At 48.7% G+C, this 26,055-nt stretch overlaps 1 pseudogene; it reads right to left on the reverse strand.

The window, feature by feature from the left end:
• Positions 1 to 5,318: 5,318 nt before the first annotated feature.
• On the reverse strand, positions 5,319 to 12,721 carry LOC101283206 (mpv17-like protein 2; annotated as a pseudogene).
• Positions 12,722 to 26,055: the final 13,334 nt, after the last annotated feature.

Raw genomic sequence — 26,055 nt, forward strand, 5'->3', positions numbered from 1 at the left:
GGTACAGGGCAGGGTTGGACCCTTCTGGGAAGCAGGGTTGAGGTCAAACTGGGCATGAATTTATCTGCAGTCATGTTCTCCCAGTGGGGCAGCTAGAAAGGGCTGATGCTGGCACTGGAGTTTCGGGGACGGTCACAGTGAAAAAGTGCCTACTGTGTGCTGAGCACGGGCCAAGGCACGTTCCATAGCAGCATCTCAGCAAGCCCTCAGCAGAAGCAGCCGAGGACACAGGAAGCACCAATCCCCCCCTCACAGAGGGACGGGATGCCTCAGAGAAGGGGAGGGACTCATCCAGCGTCTCGTGTGCCAGAGGCCAGAGCCGGCCTCCCACCCGGGCCTGGACAGAAGCAGGGTCTCCTTGGACGGCAGGTTCCAGGGCCCCCACCCACTTGAAGATCTGCCAGATGGAGGCAAAGAGGGAGTGAAAATAGCAGGAAATTTGGAGGTCATGGGCCTGGCTTCCAATTCCATTTCCAGCTCAAGTGCCTTGAGCAAATCCTGCACATCTCTGAGTCTCCACTGAACACCTTCAAAATCCTCCCTGCTCCTCACTCGTAGCCCAGTGCCCTGCACACGCCCGTCTGTAAAATGGGTCTGTCAAATGATCACTGTCAAGTTAGAAAACCCATGGAAAGCTTCCGGCATACAGTAGGTACCCAAGAAATGGTAGCTCAGTAGAGGACCAAGGCTGCCCGGACCCAAATCCCCAGAGATTGCATCCCCACGAGCAGAGCAGCCCTCCCCCAGGCCAGCACACCTGATGCCAGTCGGGCTCCAGTGACCCAGCCTCCCAACCACGAGGCAGCTCTGAAGAGCGGGGAGGCATCTCCTCCTAGCACAGAAGTCCCCTCCCCATGTCTGTCTTCTCCCACATAATTATATTTGCAACTGGGACAGATGAGGTGTTGGAATTTTCATCCCATTTTTCACAGACCTTTGAGCCAGGATATACCCACGCAACTGAAATTCAAAGCCATCCTCTGAGTGGGAGTTAACCATCTTCCCTCCCTTGTAAATCTACTAATGAACTGTAATTGCAAAGGTAGACCCTTTATTGAAATCTGATAACAAATTCACTTTGGGGCAAAGTTGTTCCCAAGACTTGAAGAAGGAAAAAAGTGTATATTAATTAGCTTAATTCTTTATCTATATAAAAATCAAGAAAACAAAAATATTGACTAGAGAACAACTTGCCAATTAGACAGTGGCTGCCCTGAGGAGATGCTGATTTTCCTTTTTTCTGGGACTTGTTTATAACCTTCTGTTGATCAAACCTGGATCGGAGAGAACGTGGGAATTACATGGAGAGGGTGGATGGAATGAGGCCCTGGAGCAGACGTGGGGAGAATTGGGATGAGTTCGCAGCAGGAGTTTGGGTTAAAAAGACCTCAAGATGCCAGCCCCTCTCTTTCTCCGAGTCTGACAAGATGGTCCTTTTACACTCATCCCCTCTCAGGGAAGAATGTGTTCCTCAGGAGGGTGGCCGTGTAGGTGAGGCTGTGCCAGGCAGGGATCCAGTGTAGGCTGGGTTCCTAGAAGCAGAGTAGGATGGGGACCTGTGGGCAAGTGGCTTGTGGAGGGGGCTCTCAGGAGGGGGGCGAGGGAAACAGGGGAGGAAGGAGAGGAGCCAGGCAAGGCTGAGGGCTCAGCTCGAGTCTGGCCCCAGCCTGAGCCCACAGGGAGCCCTGGAGCGTGGTGCCCCTCCAGCAATGAGCTGGGCCTTTTGTACCTGTGTCCACTGGTCATTAATTGGAGGTCACCAACTGGGGAGAATGTAACCTCAGCTTTTTCAGGGTGAGCTGGAAGTCAGCTCCCTTCAGCTGAGGTTAATACTCACCTCCACTAGAGCACGGGTGCACTGGCCCAGGAAAGAGAACCTTGCATGGCAGCCCCCATACCTGTTGTGGGTTGAAAAAATTCATGTGTTGTGGGACTTCCCTGGTGGTCCAGTGGTTAAGACTCCTCATGTCCACCTCAAGGGGTGCGGGTTCGATCCCTGGTCAGAGAACTAAGATCCCACATGTTGCAGGGCACAGCTAAAAAAAAAAAATCACATGTTGAATTGTCCTCCAAGAATTCATATGTTGAAGTCCTAACCCCAAGTAACTCAGAATGTGACCTCATTTGGAGATAGGGTATTTACACAGGTAACAAGTTAAAATGCGGTCATTAGGGTGGGCCCTAATTCAATATCACTAAGGTCCTAATAAAAACAAGAAATTTAGACACAGACATGCACGCAGGGAGAAGGACGTGTGAAGATGAAGGCAGAGACCAGGTTGATGTTTCTTCACAACAAGGAATGCCGAAGATTGCCAGCAACCCACCACAAGCGAGGAGAGAGGCGAGGAACAGATGCTTCCTCACAGCCCTTGAAGGAAACAACCTTGCCAACACCTTGATCTGGGACTTCTAGCCTCTTGGAACTGTGAGACAATGAATTTCTGATGTTTAAGCCACCCCGTCCACTTTGTTATGGCAGCCCGAGAAAAGAAATATAAGGCTCAACTCTGACTCTGAACATGATTCTGCCCATGCAGCATCCAGGCCTTGCCTTTGATATCAGCTTCCTAATCTTCCTTGAGAAACCTCTGGGCAGCCCTCTAAGTCCTCGGGGGTCCTGCAGAAATCACTCCACCCTCATATCAACCTGGCCAACCAGAGTCCTGTATCTGCCTGGCCACAGTTATTGGTTCAGAAATGAGCACGTGACCCAACCTGAGCCAATGAGGCTGAATTCTGGGACTTTCTGTGGACTTGGAGACAGCAGGGTGTAAGCATGGTCCCAGCTGTGGGACCACCTAGAAGAAAGGGCCTGCAGGAATGTGAGGCCTCCATGACAGAGACTCAGCCAGGAATGGAGACCTGATGACATAATTTATTTAACTAATAGGATTTCGTTTCCCCCATCATCCTAATTTCTATCTATGTGTATATATTGCATCAAATGTATAGCTGTTTCAGATCAATTTGGGAACATAAATTTTAAAACTACAAAAAATGGGTAGATTCAGACTGTAGTCCAGGGTGATCTTGAACTGGGAAGTAAGACTGCGTTATTAAGGAAAAATTAGAGTGATCATTTATTGGAGTTGAATTATATACTACATGTGCTGAGCATCAATGCATTTGTTTTACATGCATTACCTTAAGCCCCACAGTCATCCCTCTGAAGTAGGTCCTGTTATTCCTTCACTTTTTCAGTTGAAGAAACTTGTGTTACTTTCAACCAGCCGTTTCGCTACCCTGATAGCAAAAACAAAGATAAAACACAAAAAGAAAACTACAGACCAATATTCCTTGTTTATGTCTCCTGCTTTCCTGTGCATTACTTGAACAATTTTTAGACTTCAGTTTTGATTTATCTATGGTGTTTTTAGTATATCTCTTTTTATAGCTTCTTTAGTATTTGTTCTAGGTGTTACATTATATCTACATCACTTATTACAGTCTCCTGGTGGCATGATTTTACCAGTTTGAGTAAATATAGAAAACTTACCTCCCTTTACCCTCCCCCATTTAAAACATAAATGTCTTAACTATTTCTTCTATATACATTTTGAACCATTTCAAATAGGGTTATAATTCTTGTTTCAACCATCAAAAACAATTTAGAAAACTTAAGAGGAAAAGTCTATTGTATTTACCCATATTTTTGCTTACTGTGTTCTTTCTTCTTCTTGGTATTCCAAGATTCCTTCTTTTATTGTTTCCTTTCCATTTAGAGAATTTTTTAACCATTCTTTTAGGGTAGGACTGCTGGCAACAAATTATCTTAGTCTCCCTTCATTTGAGAATGTCATGGCTTCCTCTTCATTTATGAAGGATGTTTTCACTGAATATAGGATTCTAGGTTGACAGTTCTTTTATTTCAGCACTTAAATATATTTGCCACTTCTTCCTAGCTTCTGCAGTTCCTGAAGAAAACTAAACTGTCATTCTAATATTTATCCCTATTGATAAGGTATCAGTTCTCTCTCTCCGCTTTCAAGATATTTTGTTTAATTTTTAGAAGTTTGACTATAATGTGTCTTGGTGTGGATTTCTTTGGTTTTTCTTATTTGAGATTCGTTCAGCTTCTTGAATGTCTAGGTTTATGTCTTTTGCCAAATTTTGGAATTTTTCAGCCATTATTTCTTGGACTACTTTTTCAGATCACCACCCACACTTCTCTTCTCCTCTGGGATTCTAATGATGCAAATGATAGATCTTTAGTTATAGTTCCATAGGTCCTCGAGGCTCTGGTTTTTTTTCCTCCAAGTATATTTTTTCTTTGTTATTCAGTTTGGGTAATTTCTACTGCCCTGTCTCCAAGCTGACTGACTCTTTTGTCTCCTCCATTCAGCTATTGAACACATACATTGACTTTTTTATTTTGGTTATTGTTATTTACGACACAGAATATAGTCTATCTTGGAGAATGGTCCACGGGCATTTGAAAATTAATGTGTGTTTTGGATGGAGCATTCTGTATATGTCAATTAGATCCTCTTGAGTGTTTGCTCTGCTCTAGATTTTTGCTGATTTTCTGTATATTAGTGGTATCAATTGCTGAAACTGTGGTTTTGAAGTCACCAGCTATAATGGTGGATTTGTCCGTTTCTCCTTTCAACTTTATCAGTTTTTGCTTCATGTATTTTGAGGCTCTATTATTTGGTGCATATATGTTTAGGATTGTTATGTCTTCTTGGTGAGTTGATTCTTTTAACATTATGTAATGTCCCTCTTTCCTCTCTGTCTAGTAATTTTCTTTGCTCTGAATTCTACATTATCTGATATTAATATGACCACTCCTGGGTTTTTTTTTTTTAATTACCAAGAGAATTTAATGGAATCTCTATAGTCCATGACCAGAGAAAGATGAAACCCTGCCTAAGGTTCCAGATTCTGGGAACCAACTCCAGGCTGGACACTGCTTTTGGAGGATGGATGTTGTCCCTACCCTAGTCCCAGGGCTTGAGGGAGCTCAGTGCAGCTGCTCAGACCAGAGCCCTGCCCACAGCAGTGTTGAAGACTTGGGGGTTGGAATTGGCTGACTGGCTGGGACCCAGTGCTGAGGATGTGACATCTCAGTCACCAGTCACTGAGGCTCCTGGTGAGAAGGGCTGGGTGATGCCTGTCCATCTTCATGGTTTTGTTCCAGGTAAGGAAACTGAGGCCAGGCAGAGGGTTTCGAACGGGCAGCCCAGCTAGATGCTCAGAAGTTGGGTGAGGCTAGGATTCAGCCCAGGACCCTGGCCTGGCCTGCCATGGGAGCCATTCCCCTTCCCTCCCAGGAGGATAGTCAGCTGAGGGGGTTAGCCTTGCCCTGTCTGACATCATGTTGGGGGGTGAGGCAGTTCAGTCTGCATGGTACACAGGACCACAAAGCCTGGGAGCATCACAAGGCCTAGGATCTGGTACTTCAGGTAGGAGAGGTACCTGTCCCAGCCCAGTATCAGGCTGTTGGTGTAGGTGACTCAGAACTGGGGGTAGGTAGGAGCCATGAATAGAAATTCACCAGCTGCTCAGCTGGCCTCACATACCAGTCAGCCTTGAAGAATTCCCAGAACTTGTCCCACAGCTCCTGGCAGCTCTCAGCCAGCATCCAGCCCTCCAAGAAGTACCAGAGACCCAGCACAGGGAAAACCATCAACTCGTTGACAAGGACCTTCCTGAGGATGTTTAGGAGGCCACAGCAGTTGGACACAGGGAGCAGGTAGTTCAGGCAAAGGTATCAGCATTGTATGAAGGGGCCCATGCTGTAGGCCACCACAAACGTGCTTGATGAGCATCTTGGGTCAAACTTCTGTCAAGGCCAGGCACAAATCTCCCAGGACTGGTATGTATTGTCCCCAGCCTCCATGAGAGTGCCACAGCCCAGATTATTGGTGATGAACAGTGCATGGCCTTGGAACAAGGGCTGCCCTGCAGCCTACAGGCCACACAGCCAGTTCCAACCACCATATACCATCACCTGCCCCTACTTCTTTAATCAATATTTTCATGGTGTATCTTTTTCCATTCTTATAATTTCACCCCATCTACGTTGTTGTATTTGAAGTGAGTTACTTGTACATAGCATATTGTTGGATCATGTGTTCTTGGGGTAATTGTTTATTTTATTTTGTTTTTGGTCTACTCTGCCAATCTCTGCCTTTTAATTAGTGTATTTAGCCCATTTACATTTAATTAGTGCTATGTTGGGGCTTAGGGCTATGATGTTATTTTTTATTTTCTGTTTGGTTTCTTTGTTTCCTATTCCTCTTTATCTTTCTACCTTCCTGTGCATTACCTGAACATATTTTTAGGATTCCATGTTGATTTATTTAGTGTTTTGAGTCTATCATAGTTTTATTGGTGTTTGCTCTAAGTATTATGAGATATGTACATAACTTATTGTACTCTACTGGTATTGATGTTTTACCACTAAGAGTTAAGTGTTAACACCTTACTTCCATTGAGATCCCTTTACCCTTCACACTTTTTAAGTATCATAGACTTAAACACTCCCCTTAGAGATACTGAATACCACAGTAGATGGTTTTTAAATTTTGCCTCTACCACAAAATATGTAAGAAAACTCATGAGAGAAAAGATTGCATATTCTATTTACCCCTATCCACTCTGACAGTCTTCATTCCTTTTTGAATTTCCAAGCCTCCTTCTGCTACCATTTTCTTTCTGTTTAGACAATTTCTTTTCATCCATTCTCTAAGGATACATTTTCTAGCAATAAATTCTCTTAGCTTTTCTTCATCTGAAAATGTCTTTACTTTCCCCTAATTCTTGAAGGATATTTTCACCAGATATAGAATTCATGGTTGACAGTTCTTTTCTCTCTGTACCTGAAAAACTGTTGTACCACTTAACCTGAGCCTCCACAGTTTCAAAAGAGATATCCACTGTCATTCAAACTAATGTAACTTATAAGTAACAAGTAGTTTCATTCTGGATGCTTTCAAGACTTTTTCATTGTCTTTAGTTTTTGAACATTTAATTATAATGACTTGGCATCAGTTTCTCTGAGTTTATCCTATTTGGAATTTGCTCAGCTTCTTGAATCTGTAGGTGTATGTATTTCATTAAATTGGGGAGGTTTTAGCCATTATTTCTTCAAATACATTTTTAGTCCCACTCTCTCTCCTCTCCTTCTGAGACTCTAATGATATCATTGTTAGTTCTTTTGCTATTGTCCCTCTGGTCTCTGAAACTCTGTTTGTTTGTTTGTTTGTTTCAGTCTATTTTCTCTCTGTTGCTCAGACTGGGTAAGTCTGTTGATCCATCCTCAAGTTCACTGATTCTATCTTCTATCACCTTCACTCTACTGTCAAGCCATTCACTGAGTTTTTTATTTTTGTTATTGTATATTTTAGTACTATAATTTCCATTTGGTTCTTTTTTATAACTTAGATTTCTTTGCTGAGATGTTTTTCATTTGTTTCCAGAGAATTCATAATTGTTTATTGAATCATTTTTGTGATGGCTGCTTTAAATCCTTGTCAGATTACTCCAACATTTGACTCATCTCAGTGTTGACATCTGTTGATTATCTTTCTCATTCAAGTTGTGACTTTCCTGGTTCCTGGTATGATGAGTTGTTTTTTGTTTTGTTTTGTTTTGTTTTTGTATCCTGGACATTTTGTATATTATAAGACTCTGGATTCTATTTAATCTTTTATTTCTTTTGGTCTGTGTGTGTGTGGCTTTTTGGGTTTTGTGGAGGGGGGTCATTTGTTTGTTTTGGCAGCTGTTATAGCAAGAGGCCAGATGGGTGTATATGCTCAGCTCCCCCCAGCATGCCTGGAAATTGGACACCAACCCTACCCTCTTGTTGCTGCTGAATGCAGATATTAAGCTCAGCTTCCCAGTGCCCTACTGACACCAGGGATGGGAAAGCCGAGGGCTGACTCATGCCGCTTTGTTGCTGCAGGGTGGAGGCAGGAGCTGAGCTTCCCATTGGGTCCTGCTGACACCAAGGTAGGGGAAGAAGAGAAGCAGAGTGTCAACTAGCCCTGCCACCACCCCCTCATTCTGCCTCATTGTTGCCAGGTGGGAAGACTCTTTTCTCTGGGTCCCACTGATACCAGCTGGATGATGGATGGGGGCATTGAGTGTGAATAGCTGCACCTTCTATCACCATAAGTCTCATTGCTGCCAGGTGGGAGCAGATGCTTAGCTCATGACTGGACCCATCTGACACTACTCTGGCAGGGGAATCAGAGCATCTACGCTTCCTTGCAAAGGGGGTGGGGCAGGGGGGACTTCAGCTTCCTGCTCAGTCCCACTGAAAATGCAGAGGGGTGGGGGAAGAGAGTTCTTCTGTTGCTTTTTGACTGGAGTAAAGGCAGATTTTGACAAGAAGCTTTTCTGCTATTAGCCACCCTTTCCCCGGTAATTGGCTAGAGTGGCAGCTTTTTCTTGGAGCTTTTTCAGTCTGTGTCTATTTGTGTTCTGGGTTGGAGGCTCCTGCAGCACTCTGTCGGGATACATGGGAGGCAATAAGGAAACCACCTCGTCATTCCTCTGGGATTCCCAAGGCAGGCTACCTTCTTCTTTCCATCTTTCAGAGTCTTCCCATGCTTGTTGTTGTGTTATGTCCAGGGTTATTAGTTGTAAGTGGGAAGACCTGGGAGGCCTGGGGCTACTCCATCTTGGAAGAAACGGAAGTCCCATCCTTTATATACGTGTTGTCATTCTTAGATATGAACACAGAAGCCCTCCCAAACCCCTACAATAGGTCAGCCCCCTTACATGTTTCCATGGCAACCCATGTGCTTCCTGTGTGGCACCATCAATTGCATGTGCATATTTATGTGTGTGGTGGGGGGAGTCTTCAACTAATATCGATTCCCATCCTTCCACCTTCAATAGAGCCCACAAGGGTCCAAGGACAAAGACAGGTCCTGCTCACTGCTGTGTCCTGTGTGCATAGAACAGAGCCTGGAAAGGAAATGGAGAGATGCACTAAAGCACAGGGACTTGGGTGGTGGTGGGGACTCCTTTAGATAGGAGTTCAGAAAAGGCCTCTACAAGGCGGTGACCTTTAGGCTAAGACCAGAAAGACACAACAACAGAGCCATGCAGGTGAAACCCTGAGCTCCCCAGTGACAAAGCCTTGCGGTGGGGATGAGTTTGATGTACTCCCAGAGCAGCAAGGAGGTCAATGGCTGCAGAAGGACCTAAGGAAATAGATCATCCAGGTCTCTGTAGGCCAGTGGAGAAGGGGGAGGAGAGGTCATTAAAGGATCAGTGGAGGAATAAGGGGACACAATTTGACTTGGGTCTCAGGGAGATGTCCTCTGTCTACTGTGATCTGTGGGAACATAACAGGCTCCCAGGGCAGAGGATGTTGAAACACTGGATGAGAGATGGGATGGGGTGGGGTTGGGGGGGGCCTGAGTTAGGTTAAGAGAGGAAGTTATGGGGTGGTTGGATTTGGGAATGGACAACTTTCCATCTGCAGCAGGATGTGAGGGATAAAAATGGAACAGAGTATGGAAAGCATCAGGCATATGGTAGGTGCCCCCCTATTAGAATCTGGTTTCCACCCCTCTCAGCTCAAGGCTTTCACCCCATCCCAGGGCCTCTGTAGCCAGCAGGGTTTGCACAGGCAGCTCCAGCTCTGAAGGGGATACTGTCAGCTGGCTCCTGCAGAAGCCAATGGTGTTCCTGAACCTTCTGCCTGTGACTTGTGGTAGCAAGTACCATTTGGAGCCCAACTTTTCTGTCCCGTTGCATTCCAACACTGGGGGTCCCCCAGAAGCACCTCCTCCAAAGCTTCACCTGCTGAATCCAGCCCACCTCACTTCAGGCCAACCTGCCAGCCACTGCCTGCCAGAAATCTGGTACGTCATCCAGGCGCTGTGGCCAAGATCCTGGTTTGAATGTACAAAAGGAGCTCATGGGTTTTGAAGCCTGCTCCGAGTCTGAAATCTCCACTGAGAATCATAGAGGCTGCGAGTATTAGCACTTGGACCCCAGGCATCATGTACTCCAGCCCCTTCAACTTACAGATGGGGAAACTGAGACTCACGAAGGCAAAGGTCCTGAGGCTTAGTTACTAAAAGTACTTTAGGGTCAGGTAGCTCTTGGATTCACATTCTAACTCTACCGCCTCGTTGCTGAGATCTTGGGCAAGTGACTTTCCTCCTCTGTTGGCTTCCTCATCTGTAAAATGGGACGATGCTAACAGCCAGCGCTGACTCTGTGACAGGCATTGTTTTAAGCCATATAGATTATATGAACTCCTCTTTAAATCCTCATAGCAACTCCATGAGGCAGGTGCCATCGTTACTCACCCCATCCTACCTGAGGAAACTGAGGCACAGCAGGCTTATGTAACTCCATAAAGATTTCTCCAGCCAGTAAATGCAGAGGCAGGTTCAAGTCCAGCAGGCCTGGCCTTCAAGCCTGTGCTCCCAGACCCGATGCTGTCCTGTCTCCTTGAAGATGACTTTGAAGGTTAATTGATATATGCCTGTAGAGGCTGAGCATGGTCCCCAGCACACAGTCAGCACTCAATAAATGCTGGCTAAGGTGTCAGGGACCTCCCCCTACACAGTGGGGAGATAGCAGTAACTGAGCCAGACACAGATCCCAAGGGGCTTCCGGTGCCATGGGAGGATGGAGGCGTAAACAGTCACTTGCAGCGCAGAGGAGAGCCGACTGGAGAAGCTCGGGGGCCACGGGAGCCCAAGGAGGGGCAGTGGAGACAGAGGAGGGAACAGCATGTGCAAAGGCCTGGTGGTGAGGAGGACGGGCCTGGTCCCGGGCCCAGAAAGCAGCAGGGGGAGCCATTGTAGGCCCCATGGGGTCCAGGAAGGGACACAGTGAGACCTGAGGGGTTTTTCAGACTCACTCTGGGGCAGACAGGGATTAGATGGGGAGGGGGTTGAGCCTAGAGTTGGGGAGGCCAGTGAGCAGCTGCTGGGCGTAGGCTGCGCTCACATTCAGGTCCTCACTTCACGGGCAGGGGACTTTCACAAGAAGAGTAGGGCGTGCCCTTCACTCCCCTCTACTGATTGCTCTAGACTGGGGAGAGTGACTCTGCAGACTCTGGAGCTGCCAGGCCGTGGTGAGCCAGCCTCCCCCTCTACCCTGTCCTCCCCCGACCCCGTCCCCTCTCCCTCTAAGGCTGTTCCAGTGCATTAAATGGTGAAGTAGCCTCATTACTGAAGCCTCTGGCTCATTAGCAGGCAGCTGGAGGGGCTGGGAGACCACCGAGGAGAGACCCGACTGGGTGGGGAGGGGAAGCAGCAGAGCCCGGGCAGTAATAACCATCTGCACTGCACCTTCTGCTGAGTTCCGTGTATTCCGATCGGTACACAGACATCCTGGGTTTTTTTTAAATCACTGAAACTCCCATTTGATCTTCACCACCTGTGTCTCTGTGCTTTTATTACAATGGACCCCGTTTCAGGCTGGGCTGGAGACACAGAGAGGGGAAATGACTTCCTCAAGGTCAGACAGCTGCAGGTGGCAAACCTGGCCCCAATACCAGCAGCCCACATGGATGGAGCTCCTTCTGTGTACCAGGCTGTTACCTGCAGTACAGGCAAGATGCTTACAACCCTACCAGGGAGGCAGCATTATTATCCCATTTTACAGACAAAGAAACTGAGGCACAGAGAGGTCAAGGTACTTGCCCAAAGTCACACAGCTCCATCTTTCTTACCCTCAGACCCTGTTCCTTCCACACTGAGATGGAGTTGGGGTCTTCTGGGGAAAGGACCAAGCCTCACAGGGGTCCCAGGTGATGGCATCCTCCCCCTCCTCACATCACCCCTCCACACCAGGAGTTCTGGGATCAATGAGGGGCCAGGGTATGGAACTGATGGTGCTGCTGAGATTGACACAGACCCACAGTGAGCCCTTCAGAGGCATGAGGGAAGAGGCCTCTCCTCTGACCCAGAGCCCCCCACCAGATCAGCTCACCCTGTCCTCCTTCAGTCTCCCACTCAGGGCTAAGAATGTCTGAGGACTTCTGTGATCCTGGGCAGGCGGGAAGCCCACGGTCACCTCCCCCTCTGAAGCCATGGGTATCTGATGGTGACTGTCACGACATCATTGGAGCATGTCCAGCCAGGAGAGGGAACTGGCCAGGCCCATCCAGAGCATCCCAACTCAGACCAGGATAGAGATGGAGGGCATGCTTCTTCCCAGCTTTTCTCCTGGAAGGTCCTGCCCAGGGAGACATGAGGATGGGCTTTCCAGAAGCTAGGGCAGCCGGTGAGAGAGGATGATCTCTCTGGAATGGCCAAAACATGGTTCCTCATCTGAACCTTTGCCTCCTATGGGACCTGATAGCACCGTGGGGTTGCCTCTGCTGGGGAGAAAGTGCTGGAAGCAGGAGGGTCATGGGAGAGCAGAGGTGTGTATGAGAGTAGGGTCGGGGGCACAGGTCGGGGTGTACATGCAGATGGGCGTGGTGTGTGCATGGGGGGTGGGGAGGGAACTGGGGGTATGTGACCAGTCGAGTGTTTGCCAGCATGGGTGTGACACTGGGTGTGACCCAGGAAAGGGAGGAGGTGGGAAACACAAACTTCTCCTTTCTTTGACCACTCAGGGAGCCTATGAGCAGAAGTCAGGGGTATGGTAAGGGCCAGAGAGGGCGTTGGTGGGGGAAGCCACATGAGAAGCAGTCAATGAAAGATCTGGGAGTTCCAGTCTCCAGAGGACCTTGCTGTGTGACCTTGGGCACATCCCTTGCCCTCTCTGAGCTCCCTGTCCTTACCTGCATAACGGGGATCATCCCAGATCAAGATGTGCTTTGCTCATGCTAATGTCGATTATTATCATCTCCTGCTGGGACGGGGTGGGGGCCAGGGCCTGGGCTGGTATTCACAACAGGCTAGTGACAGATGACGAATGGGCTGGTGACCAGGACACCGGGGCGATTCCCTGCAACTTAAAAGCACGGAAGAAAGAGCTGGACAGCACGCAAAGGTGTTTCTATACCTCCCAGAGCACAGGCTGTCAGTACGGGGTGTCCCCTGCCAAGGCTGTGACAGGATGTATCTCAGTTTGTCAGCATTCATTATCTACTCTCGGCTCTGGTCCACAGAAGATTTAGAGGAGCTCACAGCAAAAGGCCATTCAGTAAAGTGATAAAAATAGAGAGAAACACACAAGTCGGGACCAGAAGACACAAGTCTGCCATCAGCACCTGGATGTCAGGCTTAAGGCCACAGGGGATCTCAGAGCATCCTGGTGACCCAGGGGAAAGGGCACAGAGTCCTTCCCTTCCATCCCATTTCTAGCTTTTCTTTTCTTTACCTCAAAATCCAGTATTGTAGCTTCTGAGTCATTCTGCCTGGGCCTCTGAAAGAGCTCTTGTCATGGGCGCCCCAGGACCAAGAACCAGGGCCCAGGGGTGGCATTTGGAGACTCAGCTATTTCACCTAGGGATAGGTCCAGGGGATGGAAGGGAGGACTGCCAGTGCCCTCGTCATCCGCTCCCAGAGTCCCCTGTGCTTCTGCCTTAAGGCGTTCCCGCACCTTGCAGCCCCAGAATTAGGGATTTGTGATACTTTGGGATGAAGGGGCCAGATGACAGAGGGCCTCGTAGGCCATAGGACAGAGTGTGGGTTTTATTCTAGACTCCCCGGGAATCCAGTGAGGGGTTTTAGGCAAGGGAAGAGGGGCAGGATCTGGGTTTATTGTTTACAAAATAGCTTGTCTATAACAAGAGGCGGAACCAGGATTGACCCAGGTCTGCCTAATTTCCAAACTCACACCCAGCCCACATGACATGCTGCCCTCCTCCACCCACCCCACGCTCTGTGACCAGCTCAGGGCCCTGGACGGCACCCTCTGTCCCTGGGGTGGGTGACATGCTGTGTGACCTCAAGCCAATCTCCTGCTGGCTGGGCCTCAGTCTTCCCCTCCGCTCTCCATCCCTTCCCACCCCCCGATGGTTGATGTGGGGCAGGTGAGTGGAGGACCGTGGAGGGGGCCTGGACGGGGCCGCAGGGGGAGCTGGCTCTGAGGGCAGGGTCCTGGGCCTGCTCTGGACTCTCGCTGACCCCCAAGAGCCCCAGGCAGACCGTGACTCTCCGAGACTGGCTTCCCCACCTGGGAGCTGGGAATCAGACCTGCCCCCACTCCTCGCAGCTGGTACCTGGCGGTCAGGTCAGGGCTCTTGAGACCCCTGTGCTCTGGGTGCCCGTGAGGGGGTGACCCGGCTCCTTTCATGGACCCCACACCCAGGGGCAGTCTGGGTGGGTGACGAGGCCGCGGTGTCCCCTGCCCTGGCCACTTGTTCCCTCCCAGGCACAGGTGCGTGCAGAGGGCTGTCCCGTCAGGGGCAGAGGGGCCTGCAGGGGTGGGCGGCACAGGGACCGCAGTGGGGACTGTCTGCAGGGGAGAGTGCGGCAGTTACCTTGAGTGTGTGAGTGGGGGTGTCCGTGTGTGTGAGCGCAGGCGTCTGTGTGTGAGCGTGTGTTTGTGTATGTACCTGTGTGTCAGTGTGTGTGTTTGAATACATGTGTACGAGTGTCTGCATGTGTGTAAATATCTGTGTTTGTAAGTGCATGAGTGTGTCATTGTGTTTCTGTGTATGAGCGTGTGTATCCAGATGAGTGTGTCTGCATATGTGAGCGTGCAGTGCGTTTCTCTTTGTGAACGCATGTGTGTATGACTGTGTGAAAGCTCTGCTTCCCTCCAGGCCCTTTCCCCACCTCCTTCTCACTCCAGCAGTGGACTTGGGGAAGGTTCTAGAAGGGACCTTGGGTCCTGGTCCTCAGAGACTGAGCCCGGCCAGCCCTTGGGTCAAGGAAGGCCCTTCTGACCTGTCGGTTCCCGGCCAACCCCGTCCCCGGCACGGAAAGCACCAGGCCCCTCCCTGCTGGGGGTGCTGCCCTGGGCCCGGCCTGGGGAAGGACCGTGGCCCACCTGTGCTGTTCTCTTTGCACGCTGCCAGGAGAGACCACTATGCCTACTCCTACTACCCGTAAGTAGCGCACCTGCCTCAGAGCCCTGCCCCTCCTGGGGAGCCCCTGCCCCCACCCCGGCCTGGCCTGGCGTCAGCCCCTCCTCCACGGCCACCCTGTCTCTGAGCTTCCCTCCTCTGCTCTGTCTCTCCTCCCTCCATCGTCCTCCTGCGTGGAGGTTACAAGGGCTGGCTTTGTGGTCAGTCTCAGGTTCAGACCTGGCTCTCCTCCAGTATCAGCACGGGTCCTAAGTCCTTTCCCCTTTGTCTGGTCTGGCACCTCAGTCATGGAGCTGTGCCCCCTGTTGCCCCACCCCGGCCCCTTTGCCCGTTCTTCCTGGCCTCCAGGCTCCCCTCCTCCACCCTCCTGAGTGAATAAAATCAAGCCCTTCCATGGTCTTCACCATATCAGATGATTTCTGTGTTACCCCTAACCAACATTGAAGCACCTGTTGTGCTCCTACTGGGTACCAGTACTCACACTTAAAATACAAAGAAGACACAGGTATTATCCGGGTACTGAAGAAGCTTTCGGAAAATTTAGGATGTAGACACAGACTGACACAGAGTTATAAAAGGAGTGAAGAATAATTAACCCTCTACTGGGCACTGCCCTGGTCCCACCTACCTAACAAATATTAAAAGCAAGACCCAGCAGGATCAAACTGTCTCCAAGTAACTTAACCGTATCCCAGAACAAAGCTCAAGAATATTTATAGGAACACAAAAACATCTGGCCTCCAGCCAGGTGAAATAGACAATGTCTGGCACCCAATCAAAAGATACCAGACGCTCAAAGAAGCAGAAAAATATGCCTACAAATGAGGAGAAAAATCACTCATCTGAAACTGATCCAGAGTGCAGAGCAGGGTCAAAGGTCGGGTGAAAGTTCAAGCTGTGCTCAGGAGGCTGGAAGGGGGTCTTAGTACTTTCTATGTCCGTTCCCCACTCACCGCCCACTGGCCCAGTCTCCACCTCTGTACTTTCTTCTCCAAGGAGTAGGAACCTAACTCCTGTGGTTTATATCCTAAAGCCATGTTCATTTTGACACTTTCTTAACATGCAAGTTGTTTTTTCTTTAATGGACTGAGGGAACACACATAGCATCAAGATTTGGATTCTAATACCTTTTCCCAACAAAAGGAACGAAGAATCCTTGGGGAAATGGCTGATTCTAGGAACTAAGTCAGGAAATGTACCAGATGAGCCTGGAGTAGCTTGTCGTGCCAGAAAGTAAACAGGAAGTACAAAACACATACACATACAATGACGGGAAAATGTCAAAGGAACGCAGGAGCCCAGGGGAGAAGCCCCCAATGGCCAAAGCCAGAAACAGTTGAGCAACAAAGTAAATAAAGTAGTATCAGATTATAAAACCCCAAGTAGAAAATAAATATTCATGAGTCCACAGTAATTTAAATAAATGATTAAATAAATTAATAAATGGAGGAGATTAGACAAATCTCCCATGCAGAAGAATTCAAAATAATTTAGGTAGATTCTCGGCACTCAAGGAGATGGAACCTAACTCCTCCTTAAGTGTGGGCTACACATCATGACTTCCTTTCAACAAGTGCAGTATGAAAAGTGGAAAAGAGTAACTTTTGTAGAAAAACCTGACAAATACTACCTTAGCCAGGTGATTGGCTAACATCATCACTGATAAGTCATGCTGATAGCATGTACCCTTAATATCATGGGATGCAAATGGTACTTTCCACCCAAACACTCATAACCCCACTATAACCATGAGAAAAAAAACCATACAAAACCAGCTGGGGTTCAACAAACGATGCTGGGACAACTGGATATCCACAAGCAAAAGAAAGCATTTGGACCTCACCCCACATGCAAAACTAACTCACAATGGATCCAAATGTTAAAAGCAAAAACTAAAACTATAAAATTCTCAGAAGAAAACAGCATAAATCTTTAGGACCTTGGACTAGGCAATGGTTTCTTAGATATGACACCTAAAGCACAAGCAACTAATTTTTACTTCACTGAAATTAAAAGCTTTTGTGATTCAAAGGACACTCGCGAGAAAATGAAAATACAGCCCACAGAATGGGGGAAAATATTTGCAAATCATACATCTGATAAGGGCCTAGTATCCAATACATGAAGACCTCTTACAACTCAACAATAAAAGGACAAATAATTCAATATTTAAATGGGCAAAGGATTTGTATAGACATTTCTCCAAAGGAGATATACAAGTGGCCAATAAGCACATGAAAATATAATTAACGTTATTAACCATGGGAGAAATGCAAATCAAAACCACAATAAAATATCACCTCACCCACTGGCATAGTTACAATTTTTAAAATGAACACTAACAAGTATTGGTAAGGATGTGGAGAAACTGGAATCCTCATATTACTGTGGGAATGTAAAATGGTCCAGCTGCTTTGGAAGACAATTTGACAGTTCCTCAAAAAGTTAAGTGAGAAATTTGAAAACATATATTCAAGCAAAAATCTTACACACAGGGGCTTCCCTGGTGGCGCAGTGGTTGAGAGTCCGCCTGCTGATGCAGGGGGCACGGGTTCATGCCCCGGTCTGGGAGGATCCCACATGCTGCGGAGCGGCTGGGCCCGTGAGCCATGGCCGCTGAGCCTGCGCATCCGGAGCCTGTGCTCCGCAACGGGAGAGGCCACAACAGTGAGAGGCCCGCGTACCGCAAAAAAAAAAAAAAAAATCTTACACACAAAAGTTCATATCAGCATTATTCATAACAGCAAAAAAGAGAAACAACCCAAAAATGTCCATCAAGTAGTGAATAGATAAACAAAATGTGATACATTCATACAATTGAATATTATTCTCCATAAACGGTAATGAAGACCTTACATTAATTAGGATGGCCACTATTTTTTTTTTTAATGGAAAATATGTCTTGGTGAGGATGTGGAGAAGTTGGAACCCTTTTGCACTGTTGGTGAGAATGCAAAATGGTACAGCCACTGTGAAAAGCAGTATGGCAGTTCCTCAAAAAAATAAAAATATGAATTTTTCTTATTCTTATGAGATTACCATGTGATCCAGCAATTCCACTTCTAGATATAGATCCAAAAGAATTGAAGGCAGGATCTTGAAGAAATCTTTGTACATCCATGTAACAGCATTATTCATGATAGCCAAGAGGTGGAAGCAACCCAAGGGTCCACTGACAGATGAATGATAAGCAAAGTGTGGTATATCCATGCCATGGAATATTATTCAGCCATAAAAAGGAATGAAATTCTGAGCGACGCTACAACATGGATGGACCTTGAGGACATTATTCTAAATGAAATAAGCCAGTCACAGAAAGACAAATACCGTATGATTCCACTTATGTGAAGCATCTAGAGTAGTTAAATTCACAGAGACAGAAAGTAGAAGGGTGGTTGCTAGGAGCTGGAGGGTGGGGAAGATGGGAGCTGTTTAATGAGGCTCTAATTTCAGATTAAAAAGCTTTGGAAATTGGTTGCCTAACAATGTGCATATAAATGTACTGTTCAACATTCTTGAACAGCACACTTAAAAACGGTAAGTTAAAGATGGTAAATTTTATGTTATGTGTGTTTAACCACAATTAACAATTTTTTAATTTTTTTTTAATTTTTAAATTTTTTTCAAAAGGAATGAAGTACTGATCCATGCTACAACATGAATAAACCTGAAAAACATTATGCTAAGGGAAAGAAGTCAGTCACAAAAGGCCACATGTTGTAGGATCCACTTGATGTGAAATGTCCAGAACATAGAACTCCATAGAAACAGAAAATGAATCAGTGGTTGCCAGAGGGTTGGGGGAAGGAGGGTTTGGGGGGGTGACTGCTAATGGCCACTGGATTTCTTTCTGGGGTGATGAAAATGTTCTGGAATTACATAGTGATAATGGTTGCACAACCTTGTGAAATACTAAAAAACCACTGAATTGTATACTTTAGAAGGGTACGTTTTATGGCATGTGAATTACATCTCAATTTTTTAAAATCTCAACTGAGAAACATTCCACAAATTATCTGACCCGTAATCCTCAAAACTGTTAAGTCCATCAAAAAAAGAAAAGTCTAAGAAACTGTGACAGCCAAGAGGAACCTAAGGAGACATGACACTAAGTCCTGTGTGGGATCCTGGAACAGAAAAAGGATATTAGGTAAAAACTAAGGCAATCCAAAAATGGCATAGACTTTAGTTAATAATAATGTATCAATATTGATTCATTATTTATAGCAAACTCAGATAAGATGTGAATTATAGGAGAAACTGAGTCTGGAATATATGAGAACTCTCTGTACTATCTTTGCAACTTTTCTGCAAATCTAAATCTATTCTGAAATAAAAATTTTATTAATTTCAAAAGAAATCGACTTAACATATCAAGGCAAGTTGTGGCAGGCTGGTGGGAGGGGACGTGATGGGAGCTTCCCTTTCTATTGAAATTTGAGCCCCACTGACTTCAAAGCATTGCCTGGAAAAACCCCCAGATCCCGCTGGGCCCCATCCATCCTGCTGGCCCCCCATCCTTGATCCTGCTGGGTGCCAATAGATTCCACCCAGATGGTTTGCCAGGTAAGTGGGTTTCTATCATAGTCACCTGATAAATGTTTCTTTACCAGAAGAGGGACAATAGGGGAAGACTGATGGACAAGAGAACCCCAGAGTCCGACAGGCCTGGGTGTGAATCCTGGTGCTGCCACCTCCCCGCTGTGTGGCTGGGGAGAGCCCATCTTCCTGGGCTCAGGGTACACAGGGCTGAGAGCATCACTCACTGCCCTGTCCCCGCCCACCAGCTGTATTTACAGAACATCTTGTGTCGTCCTTCTACTCAGCCAGGAGGCTGCCCTGATTCGTTCTGCCCCTGCTATCACCCTGATCAGGTGGTGCTATTTGCTTGTCCTCAGCCAGCCAGGAGCTCCTCCTGTGTGTGCCCCCCCCCCCCCCCCCCCCCCCCCCCCCCCCCGCTCTCTGAGCCCCTGAGGGCGGCCAGCCCTTCACGGAGCCCTCTCATACCTCCTCCTACACCTGGAGAGTTCTCTGTTGTCAGCACAGATTCCATAAAGAGCATGAGTAATCCTTTGTCCCCAGTACCCCCTTTCGGAGCTCCTGAGAGCTCCTCGAGCAGCAGAAAATTCTCTCTTGAAATCCGACCGCATGTGTGTTAGCTGCAGCTGCCTCTAAGAATCATCTCTCGAAAGCTACAGTTCAAGTCCTGGTCCAAATCCTTACACTAAGGCAGATTAAAGGCAGGTCAAGCTGAAAAGACAACCCTCAGAATGGGAGAAAATATTTGCAAACAAATCAACAGACAAAGGATTAATCTCTAAAATATATAAACAGCTCATGCAGCTCAATATTAAAAAAACAAACAACCCAGTCCAAACATGGGCAGAAGACCTAAATAGACATTTCTCCAAAGAAGACACACAGATGGCCAAGAAGCACATGAAAAGCTGCTCAACATCACTAATCATTAGAGAAATGCAAATCAAAACTACAATGAGGTATCACCTCACACCAGTTAGAATGGGCATCATCAGAAATCTACAAACAACAAATGCTGGAGAGGGTGTGGAGAGAAGGGAACCCTCTTGCACTGTTGGTGGGAATGTAAATTAATACAGCCACTATGGAGAACAGTATGGAGGTTCCTTAAAGAACTAAAAATAGAATTACCATATGACCCAGCAATTCCACTACTGGGCATATACCCTGAGAAAATCATTATTCAAAAGAGACATGTACCACAATGTTCATTGCAGCACTTTTTGCAATAGCCAGGTCATGGAAGCAACCTAGGTGTCCATCGACAGATGAATGGATAAAGGAGACGTGGCACATATATACAATGGAATATTACTCAGCCATAAAAAGAAACGAAATTAAGTTATTTGTAGTGAGGTGGGTGGACCTAGAGTCTGTCATACAGAGTGAAGTAAGTCAGAAAGAGAAAAACAAATACCGTGTGCTAACACATATATATGGAATCTAAAAAAAAAAAAAAGGTTCTGATGAACCTAGGGGCAGGACAGGAATAAAGACACAGATGTAGAGAATGGACTTGAGAACACAGGGAGGGGAGGGGGGAGCTGGGATGAAGTGAGAGTAGCATCCACATATATACACTACCGAATGTAAAATAGTTGGCTGGTGGGAAGCAGCCGCATAGCACAGAGAGATCAGCTCAGTGCTTTGCGAGGACCTAGAGGGGTGGGATAGAGAGGGTGGGAGGGAGGCTCAAGAGGGAGGGGATGTGGGGATATATGTATGCATATGGCTGATTCACTTTGTTGTACAACAGAAACTAACACAGTATTGTGAAGCAATTATACTCCAATAAAGACCTATTTGAGAAATAAAAAGGAGGTCAAGCACCACTCTTGTCGGCTCCTTCTTTCCTCTGAGAAGCTGCCCTCAGCTTTCTGGGACTCAGTGGGTGTCTGACTTCACAGTAAATTCTAATAATACCAACAGCTGCTGTCTGTGGGCATTCACCAGTTGCCAACAATGGACTGGGTATTTTTCATGCATCATCTCACTTAATAATCACAATACCTCTATTGGATAGTAGTGACTTTATCCTCATTTGGCGCTTGAAAACTGAGGTTCAGAAAGGGCTAGGAATTTCCCCAAGGATACACAGCCACTTAGTGGCATAACTGGGATTCAAACTCAGGCTGTCTTAACAGAGTCCTTGCTCTTAATCACCCCATTACACTTTTTATCTAAAGATGTTTAGTGAAATAAGCAAACAAGAAAAACCTCCTTGGAAAAAAAAAGAAATCGGGGAAGTGTTGCTACCTCTGCTCTCCTCCGAGAGTCACGATGCATGTTAGTTTGTTGCAAGTCCTGAGATGTCCTGCAGGGAACAGACCTATTTAATTTTGTTTCAACCAAAATTTTCCAGATTCATTTTAAAAAGTTGAATGTTTATTTTGTAAATGGACTACCGCTTAATGACCTTGCACAACTGGCGTTCTCTGAAACACACTTTGGGAAATATTACCTGTGGCAAATCACTTCTCTCCAAGCCTCAGTGGAGTTTCTGGCCATGATGGAGTCACGGCGGGGCTTCCCTCCCACTGTAAGCAACTATGAAACAGGGCAAAATACTTGCCACAACTGTTTTTAGAGGCGGGGGTGGGGGTGGGGGATGTTTCTCAATCCCAGGACTGAGATGCTGACCAGGAGAGCCGGGGAGGGGTGGTCTGGAGGGAGGGGATAGTTTCCCGGGGCCTGTGGGGCACTGTGAACCTCTCCACCTCGGGCTGACAATGGAAATGCTTACGCAGGAGAAACGCCTCTATTCAGGTGCTTCCTGTTAATCTGCAGAAGGGGTGGCAGCAGCAGCTAATTTCGGGACTTGCTTGTCTTTGAATGGGGGTAATTGCTGGGAGTTGTCAATGTTCCAGATTGTTCCCTGGAAGAGGGGAAGGAAGGAGGGATGTCATGGGCTCTGCTGAGCACTTCCCCCTGCAGGCAGCACGTGAAGTCACAGAGGGGTGGGCCCTGCAGGGGAGCCCAGGAGGGTGAGGGGACCACGGGATCACAGCAGGCAGGGCCGAACCAGAAGGGCCCTGCGAGTTCATATGAACCAGTCCCCTCAGTTTACAGATGGGAAAACTGAGATGCAGCAGGGAAGGGGCCACCCAGGGTCACACAGGGTGGGCCCAGCCTGCTGCTTGGCTCCAGCAAACAGCCCAGGCGTCCTCCACGCTGGCCGTGCTCCCTTCCCTCCCTCGGCCCCCTGAGTCTATCTGGGGTTCCCCAGGCTGGGGCCCGTGTGTATCAGAAACCCCTTTCCCTTTCTCTGACTACAGGAGACCAGCGCAGTGGTGGGGTCACTGAGGCCAGCAGCCTCCTGGGGGGCTCACCGCGGCGTCCCTGTGGCCGGAAGGGCTCCCCGTACCACACGGGGCAGCTGCATCCCGCGGTGCGTGTGGCCGACCTCTTGCAGCACATCAACCAGATGAAGACGGCCGAGGGCTACGGCTTCAAGCAGGAGTATGAGGTGCACGGCCCCAGTCCAACCAGGACCCCTCGCCAGGGCCTCCTGTGGCTCCTTCCTTCCACACCCCTCCCAAAGGGCTGTCATGAAGGAAACAGGAGATAGTGGCTGTAAAGCACCGGCAAGCACCAGGGCCGCAGTGGGCCGCAGCTGTCAGCACCCCTGCTGTTATCAACATTCCCACCTCTGGGGGGCAGGCTGGGTGCAGTAGGGCCCGTCTAACCCGCCATCATCCTAGTTGGGCTCCACCTCAGAGCAGCACCCCTGCCCCAACCTTGAGCTTATACCATCCTCTTCATGACCCCCTGTGCCCTCCCGGGAAACCTCAGGCTCCAGCCCCCTCCCCAGCCTCCCATTCTCCCCTCCCGTTCCAGGAACTGCACATCTTCACCCACTCTGCAAACCTGGAGGCCTGCCTGTAAGGAGAGACCACCATCCCTGCCAGCAGGGGCCCAGCCCCCTACAAGGAGGTACCAGTCACCGACACTGACCCTCCCAATAACTCCTCTGTCGTGGAGAGTCAGTTCCAAGGGTTGGGTTTGTGTGCGTGTGTGTGTATGTGTGTGACACATGCGTGAGGGTGGCATTTGCGTGTCTACATGCCTGTGTATGTGTGTGTACCTGCCTGCGTGTGAATGTGTCTGTGAGAGGTATGTGCATGGTGTGTGTGTGTCTGTTTGTGAAGGTACAGGGGGCATGTGCTGTGTGCTCTGTGTGTGTGTTGGGGAAATTCTCAATGCTCTGGGGGCCCCTGTGTGCCAAGCAAGAAGGCCCCGTCTGTGACCTCAGCTGGAGGGGCCGAGCTGCAGTACTAGGACAGACTTCTAGACAGCAGAGGACGTGGCACCGCAAAGCAGTTAAAAGGACAGGCTTTGAAGTTAGATAAATCTGGGGTCGCATCCTGACTTGCCTTGAGAGACCTTCAGCAATTCACATGGCCTCTCCTAGCCTCAGTTTTCATATGCATAAAATAAAGTTAGTGGTGTTTAACCCTCACTACGGTCTCAGGGCATAGGCATATTATTATCCCATTTTATAGGTGGATAAAACTGAGGCTGAGAGATACAGGAACTTGTCTAAGGTAAGCAAGGAGGCTGCCTCCAGTCTCCAGGGCTCCATCCAGGCCCTGGGCAACCTTGCACAGGGAGAAGTGCTGAGCACCACCCAGCCATGAGGGGCCATTGGACCAGATGACCGCTAGGGTCCTTGAGAAACTCTGATTCCAGAAGGGGAGCAGCAGACCCAGGAGAAGGGAGCGGGGCAGCCTGGGTGTCTGCCCTGTGTCGGTCACTCTCACAGTGTAAGCTTGGCCATGGCCTCTCTTTCTGGCCTTTGATTTCTCCATCCATGAGACAAAGCTAACAGCCCTGGCCAAGAGACCCTCATGAGGCTGTTAAGAGACCCACGTGCCTCGTTCCTCCCCCAGCTCCTGGGAGATACTCAGTCACACCAGCCCTGGACGTGGAAGAGCAAAGTGGTCCTGCTGCCCCAGAACTATGACAAGGACACATCTTGGCTGTCCTGCCACCCAACCACTACCCCCCCCTTCCTTATCTCCACCAGTGGGGACCCCAACATTTACATCCCTGTGGCCCTGACTGATGTGAGGGCTGGGGGCAAAAACACCCTAGAAAACCCCCAACGTCATCTGGGAAAATCCCAGGGACTAAAGAAGCAGGGCTGTGGACTGCGGGGGTGTCCCTCTGTGCCTCTGTCCATCTCCCTGGGGACCGGGCCTATGGGAGTGATCCCCTCCCCTCCAACGCTCCTCCTTTCTGGGCATCAAGGCCAGCGCTCCTCCTCAGTGTGCCCCTCTGCACACGGGGGCCTGCACTTCTCTGAGCTGGGGAGGGTCATGCTGGGGCTCCCTGGCGCTGGGTGGAGAAGCTGCTGGGACAACCCTGCCCCTTCCAGCGGTCCTTGGTCCCTGATTTCCAAGGGAAATCCCAGGAGCCAGGAAGCCCTGACTCTCAGATCACACTGAACTTGTCAGGAAGGGGCCAGCTGGCGTCTGTTTGGGGTGGGCAAGTCTGCAGGGAGCTCCATCAGGTGCCCAGGCCTAAGTTTTGGGGTCTGGCCGGCCCTGACCTCGAGGAGACTGTCAGTCAGCCTGCATTGGCACCTTCAGAAAGTCCCGGGAAGGGGAGCTGATGAATTAGCGAGAGGTCCCTCGTTTCTCTGTCCTGCCCCTTACAAGATTACAAAGGGAAAGACAAGGTTTGGTCAGGGTACAAATCAGGGTCAAGTCCAGAAGAAGCCAGACAAGCGCCAAGGCTCTGGGAGCCTGTGCTAGCCTCTTGGGTCAGGAGGAAAGCTGGGGTCAGGTCTGGGAATGGGGTTTTAGGAGAAAAGCATCAGGAGAGGGAGGGAGACATGGACAGGTGGGGCAATGCAGGACACCAGGAGGAGACGTGGGGCTGGAACACTGATGGGGAGAAGGCCGGATGCCAACCCACCCAGCAGGACAAGGTCAGGAGTGGGGAGCAGAGTCAGTGCCTGTCACTGTCGGGGAGCCTGGCTCGGGGTCTCAGATCTTCCCAGTCATGGAGTTGGCAGGAACCCAAGAGATTCGTTCATTTATTTAAATATATTTTTTATTTATCCCTGGGCACCAGGGATACTGAAATGAACAAGACAGGCAGAGAGCCCTCTTTCCTAGACCTTACGTGGGAGGTGGGCCTATCAGCGGCTGGTCAGTGCTGCAAAGAGCCATCAGGCAGGAGACAGGGCTGATGGGGTGCCCACCCATGAGCTGCAAGGCTCTGCGTGAGTCAACTGCCCTCTCTGGGCCTCAGTTTCTCACCTGTAAAATGGGAACAATCATATTAGGATCAGATGAGGTTGTGATCACGTGCCTTGCGTGGTGCCAGGTGTGCTGAAGGGGCTGCATCCACAAACACGCAGCGGAGATGCAACACAGCCCTACTGGGGACGATATTCCAGTGGCCTGAGCCCAGCTCTTTCCCAGCCCCAGGCTTCCTCAAGGGGTGCAGTGGGAGGAGGAGTGGGCTGGCTGGCAGGGACCCGAGTCACTCCTGGCTCTGTCACAGACTTGCTGTGTGGCCCTGGGTAAGACACTTCCTCTTCCTGGGCCTCAGTTTCTTCAATGAAGACTGGCTCTATGAGGTACAGATTCTGTTTG

Source organism: Orcinus orca, chromosome 1 (genome assembly GCF_937001465.1).
Source record: "Orcinus orca chromosome 1, mOrcOrc1.1, whole genome shotgun sequence".
In the NCBI taxonomy this organism is placed as follows: Eukaryota; Metazoa; Chordata; class Mammalia; order Artiodactyla; family Delphinidae; genus Orcinus; species Orcinus orca.